Source organism: Varroa jacobsoni, unplaced genomic scaffold (assembly GCF_002532875.2).
Source record: "Varroa jacobsoni isolate VJ856 unplaced genomic scaffold, vjacob_1.0 scaffold_94, whole genome shotgun sequence".
Taxonomy (NCBI): domain Eukaryota; kingdom Metazoa; phylum Arthropoda; class Arachnida; order Mesostigmata; family Varroidae; genus Varroa; species Varroa jacobsoni.
Window position 1 is genome coordinate 4,846 of NW_019212996.1, and position 6,093 is coordinate 10,938.

The 6,093-nt window shown below is 40.6% G+C and overlaps 2 long non-coding RNA genes across 2 annotated transcripts in view; one reads left to right on the plus strand and one right to left on the minus strand.

Moving 5' to 3' along the window:
* LOC147753941 (uncharacterized) overlaps positions 1-6,087 on the minus strand; it is a 10,906-nt gene extending 4,819 nt beyond the window's left edge. The window contains exons 1-2 of the long non-coding RNA XR_015312625.1: positions 4,538-6,087; positions 1,766-1,863 (exon numbers count right to left, since the gene is read on the minus strand). This is a non-coding gene — a long non-coding RNA (uncharacterized LOC147753941). The remainder of the gene's footprint in view (positions 1-1,765; positions 1,864-4,537) is intronic.
* Positions 1,812-6,093, plus strand: part of LOC111264269 (uncharacterized) — a 12,324-nt gene continuing 8,042 nt past the window's right edge. The window contains exons 1-2 of the long non-coding RNA XR_002682787.2: positions 1,812-1,936; positions 2,232-2,561. This is a non-coding gene — a long non-coding RNA (uncharacterized LOC111264269). The remainder of the gene's footprint in view (positions 1,937-2,231; positions 2,562-6,093) is intronic.

Genomic DNA, 6,093 nt, shown 5'->3' on the forward strand with positions numbered 1-6,093 from the left:
ATGTTTACATCTTCCCTTCTCTCCACTTTAAGCTACTACTACTACTACTACTACTACTACTACTACTACTACTACTACTACTACTACTACTACTACTACCACCACTACCTACATTTCTAGACGCAGAAATATTTTCATTTTTCTGAACCCTCTACTTGAACCACGTACTGCCTGTTTTACCTGGAAAAATAAGCGTGAATAGCCTCAGAGAGACCGAGTTAGACAATAGCGGCTTATGTGTTTACATCAGGACTAAAGCAGGCCTTGAACAAAAGGTGTCCTGAGAATGAGTCTCAAATTTAGCATATCTAACGTTGGATTCTATTTTTGAGCAGCTGCGTTACATTAATTCACACGATTTTTCCCAGCCCTTACTTATACTTATTCTAAAACGACAGATGAATCAAAGGGACTCTAGTGTGAAAGATTACTGAATTACCCTGAATAAACACACTAGTGGCCATATTTGCGAAAGGCGATAGACAAACACTTGATATGGAAACCTGAGCTGATAGCCTTTATAGAATCTAGTCAATGTCGTTCAATACCGTATATTAGTAAACAATGGCTCTATGTAAATATTACTATTGGTTTATTGTTAGAATCGGTTAACTGAAAGTTAATTGATATTCGAACGTTCGTGTGTGACCAGCATCGATTACTGGGTCTTACCTGTTCAATCAAACGAGTTTAATGGGCACATTGGAGGCTGACCCGATAATGATAGATACAACTCAGTCGCTTGCGCACTGATCTAACAATGGCCGGATGACAGTAGATGAAAATCTACTCAGTCAAACAACTCGCAATCGGCAATCGCCTATTGGTGGACTATGGAATCATCAATATTCGACGCCAGCTGATAAGCTATTGGTGATATTGCGGAAGGCCTTTTCGACGGCGCCGCTATTTAGATAGCGGTACCTTTACGGTATCACAAAACAACCTAACCATACATACAGTTGAAAAATCAATGTCTATGTGGAGATTTTGTCAGTTTTCCTAATCTTTATATATATATATATATATATAGCTAGTCACCCAAATACGCAAAACTATGCAGGTTCCTAGGAACTAAATGGGTGATTTTAGTAGGCCCATTAAAAGGCTGTAGTGCATCAAATCTACACTAGATAATTTCATGCAATCTAAGGTCATGCGTGAATTGATAAACCATCCTACCAAATGAATTATAACGTCTAATTGATATAGTTAATCGTATAAAAGAGCCTTGCACGTCATCGAACATGCACGTGTTTACTAAGTGGAAAATGATCCATAGTTGCTATGATGCTGAAACACGCGGAATAAATATATTATGTGGCTACTCGTGACCATCTGTTCCTTAAACCGCCATGTATCTAGATCAACAGGCGTATTGACGTGTATATAGGTAATCGTCTGAGCGTTTTTGTCCATGTTTTACTCATCTGTACCAAGTTTTGTGGCTGGCATTACGAATTGCTCTAGGCGGCTGGTTTCTAACATGGGACGAAGTGTCTCTACGCCAGGGCTTAAACCAGGATCATCATGTTCTCCTGGATTCAGTAAGGGACCTAGATACTATACATGGGTCTATTTGCCTAGCTCCTATAGAAGCGCTATACGTACAATTATTCAGCTGACTAATCCTTTCAACTGGCTGAATTTTAGTAAACCTCATCGTGCCAAGTATAATGCTTAACAGTGAAATGGAGAGTCAAACGTCCCGACTACCGAGCTTTCCCGAGGGTACATATTTAATGCCGTCTTTAAGGACGCTTACCTTGACTGGAACGCTTGAAAAGGCTTCAAATGCGGCCTATTGTGGCGAAGATCTGCTCAAGTGCTTGCTCAGGTTAGCAGGAAAGCGGTCGTTCGGCACTAAGTAATCCAAGAAAGAAGGAAAGATATGGAGTGTTAACGTGGAGCCTTCTTCACGGACTATTAGGAAAAGGTTGGGTCTGTGTAATTTTCTTTGTCGTTTTCGTCGTTACCGCCCCATTGTCACAAAACCTAAAAAATTAACGCAGTCAGTTTTTATGTAAAAAAATTGCCTCTGGTTTTTAGCGTGCGACGTTTGCGTGCCACATCTCTTAGATATTTTAGCCCAAATTTACATAATCATCTATAGGCTGAAGTTAAAGTCTACCCACTGATAAATAAGATCGTTTCAAGCGCCGCCAACGACACTTCGTTGCACAATCTATGTGCATTTAGAAAAAAGGAAAATTATTATCCTTCCGTTTCAGAAATCGGACGCTATTGTTGCTCACTGGATTGAGGTACTGTCTATTCAACTAACCTAGAACAGAAGCGAAATTCTCCCAACGCTGATAAATCACCCAACTGACCCGTTCCTTACAAAAACAAGTGGAATAATCAGCAGACGCCCGAGTTGGCGTGAAAATCGTGCAACCTGCAAACGATGCTTATTCTGTTCTGTACTGACGTGTTACAAAAGCGGGCTAAACGCTGTTGACCAAGTCGGTGAGACGCAGGGATTCAGAGAAAGGGACGCCACAACTTAGTATATGGAATACTGAATTTGCAGGCCGACGCGCTACACTGGCTATAATGAGGTAGTTTCAATTATTCTTTTAGCTGTTGTATTTAGGATAGTAAGTCGGATGGTAAGGTGGAACAGAGTAGTTACTTTATATTTTTGAGCGTACATATACCTCTAGTGAAATTCAGAATATCGACGCATCTCTTAACTACGCATGGTTCTAGTTGTCAAAATTAATCCTCTGCTGTTCGATTTAGACAATTTTCGAAAATGATTCAATTGGGTTAACTTTTCGGCAAGACCTATTTTATAATATATATATATATATATATATATATATATATTTTATAATATATATATACGTCAATTAGCTGTTAAACAGATATTCAATCACTACTGGACGTATTCCAATGTAATGTTACGTAAGAGCTGCACTCGCGCGTTCTCAACTCTGTTAATAACACTTTGCGCGTCTTGTGAAATTCAACGCACCTCTGATTAGGATTACTATTGATTTCGGTAATTTTCCTAATTGTACAATTACTTTACTTAAAAGCTTACTTAAAATAGCCGCACAACAGACATGTGGAGATAAAGATGCAGACAACGGTATGATAATAGGAACGTTCAACAGCAGCGAATTCACAGGTTTTCGGCCATAGGCCTCAACTAGCTCCGCCACGGATGCATAACGCAATCGGCCTAGCCACGTGGTCCTCGCCAGTGCACCCTGAAGCAGCCTCCATCCAACTGGCTCCGGAACCAGGCAGTTTGCTAGCGAACCACAACGAAGGCCAGGCCGGTGTTTGCCACAGTAGGCGTCAACGCGCTGTAAACAAAACAAGAGTGGTGAAGGCAAAAACGTGGAGAGCTATCCCATTTGCCCTCAGTCGCTACAAGGTCGGCGATTTGCTGCTTTGTGTTTACTATGTGGCCACAGTGTACCTCGGGGCGAGGCCAACCAAAGCATGGGCTATTTAGGTCAAATACAGCGGGCACATCGCAGCTAGGTAGGCACACGATAACTACACGAACGGATAGGACGAAACAGGCAACGCAAATGACACTCGTTGAAGTAGTGCTTCTGTGAATTATAGACGAGTCGGACGAAAGTGCGAATGTACGCTGACTTCATGTGTTTCTTGGGCATGACCGTGTTGGGATTTCCTGGATTCCACCCTGCGATGAAACTAGACAGCTGGTTCAGACTAGCTACGGGACCAAGTAATAGATGAATGAGAGAAAACGAAAGGAGCGCGATACATATAAGTGTACAGACACATATAAGTTATGCTGGCAAACGGGTCGCAAGTAGATAGGTATCTTCTGTCCAGCATTTAGCCAGTACCCGTACATAAGCCCCACGCATTAGATAATAGCATATCCGCCACGTGCACTGGATTGGGTTCTATCGAAAGTCGCTATCTCCTCGTTTGCGATTGCGTACTATATTGCAGATCTGCAATACCTATCGAAGGAGCCCACCCCAGTAAATAACCTTAAAATTATAAAATTTAGTCAATAACGGGTAGCCAAGTAGCGTACCAATAATATACATATATGTACATATATATTACGAATATTGATACAAATAGAGGTAGCTTTTTAGATAAGAGGCCATAAAGTGGGGAAAACATAGTATGCGAAATCTCTGCACTGCGCAACACGTCGCCTCTTCATGCAGGCGATCAGACATACTGAGAATGCCTTGGAGTTAAACATGTATGAAGATGTGTAACAAATGTTAAGCCGAAAAACATGTGCATGCCAGATGATCGAATAACGTATTGGGCTATATGTCTAGTTGCAGAACTTCTAATTATTGCAAGAAGGGCAAAGCCACAAGTAACATCACATTCTTCTATTAAATGATTGAGCACTATATTCCGAATAAAGCCTATCAAATCACAGTGCCATATCGAAAGCGATACCTCTAGTTATAGAAGGAAACTTCCACAATGTTTCTCAAAACGGTGAATACCATAACGACCTCCGCGCGATAATATAATGGCGCTTTAATTACGCTATTTGTATGGTTATGCACGTTACCTTATAGAATGTACATGCCTGCGGATTCAGGCGCGGCCACGTGCAGTTGTCGTAGTTGTAGTAGATACATGTTAGCAGCCATGTAGGTCACACAAAATCGGTTGGTATAAAGATTTGCGATTCCGCTAATTCACACGCGTTTCTAAAATGTGCTGATGTCAGAGCCAGGACCCTTCTTATTCGACCACCGGCCCCTTCTAATGTAGTCGAAATATTAATTTTTTTTCAGGAAGTAGTATATTGTAACTGTAAGTGTTCGGTGGCAAATCATATGGTACAAGTCTATGCGAGAAATAGTACATCCGAGGGCTATCTAACCTGTGTGGAGCGGGGCGATTAAAGTTTTTGTTGTTCTAAAAGTGTGTTTCTAATTATGGGAAAGGGGCTTACTGAATGTTTATCGAGATTTCACGATTCACTATTATGATGTTAATCTCGTCATCGAAGATAGATTACTGAATGTATCTTGTAGCTAGATTATTTGTCTTTGTTGTTCGGAGGTGTCAAGTGGAAAGCTCTTCGATCATTTTTTTGTGAAGTATGAACTCAATCACCACGTGCGATAATGCCGTCCGGACCGATGGATAATTCGAGGGGTGGAATTCAGAGATAGTACTATTGTTTAACGTACTTCTATAGGCGACTACTCCTTATTTTAGCATTTCGTATCGTAATCTATTTAACCTACAACTATAAACTCTATAAAATAGACTCGTAAACAACACTCTTTTCCTAGCTTGCCTTGAACCATGCACGCCACCTTCTGTTGCTTTCGTAGCTCTCTAAATTATTGTCACCAATAGACCTATCGTGAAACAGTCAATTTGGGTAACCGCATTGCCAAAAAGACCCTGGGATTAGCCCATATTAACTGTTACTGTTCCCATAGAAGGTCATTGGAAGAGCAGCCGCCGGAGCCATCGAGTGAACGTCGGCCGGACCTAGCATCAGTAAAACGATTTTCTGCCCATCTCATACGGTGCTAACCTACCTGCCGCCTAACCTATTTTGCCTCATTTGTGAAAATATGGGGAAGCGGTAGATAACAGAATGTACCCTGTTTAGAAGAGTGCATTTTAATCAATTATCTACTACTTTATGCTTTTCCTGTCTTCTACTTACTCGATTAATCAAAGCTACGTATAACTTCCTCCAAAAAATCGTAACTTTATTCAAATACAACTTTCTGTCCATTCGTGCATCTACTTAATGCATTTAGTTTCTTCAGTGGTCTATGGTTTATTCACACTGCCATCCGAAGAAGTCCCCGGGGCGATTTCGCTAAAATCGTATAAACAATAAATCATAGTGCTATTTATTTTATACTATTTATTTATAACAGAACTCGTACTGGGTTTGAATGTTTAGGTGAAGTTCGGCAAATCTTAGCACTATTTGCATTGCAAAAAAAAAAAAAAAAAACTTAAAAAAGGCAATATTTGTGTCGATTGGGTTGGATGCTCTTATTTTTCACTGTTCAACCCGCATTCTGCATACAGCCGGCGAAATCTCTCGCAAATTAGTAGTCGATTCAAAACAATGCTTTTCGAAAAAAA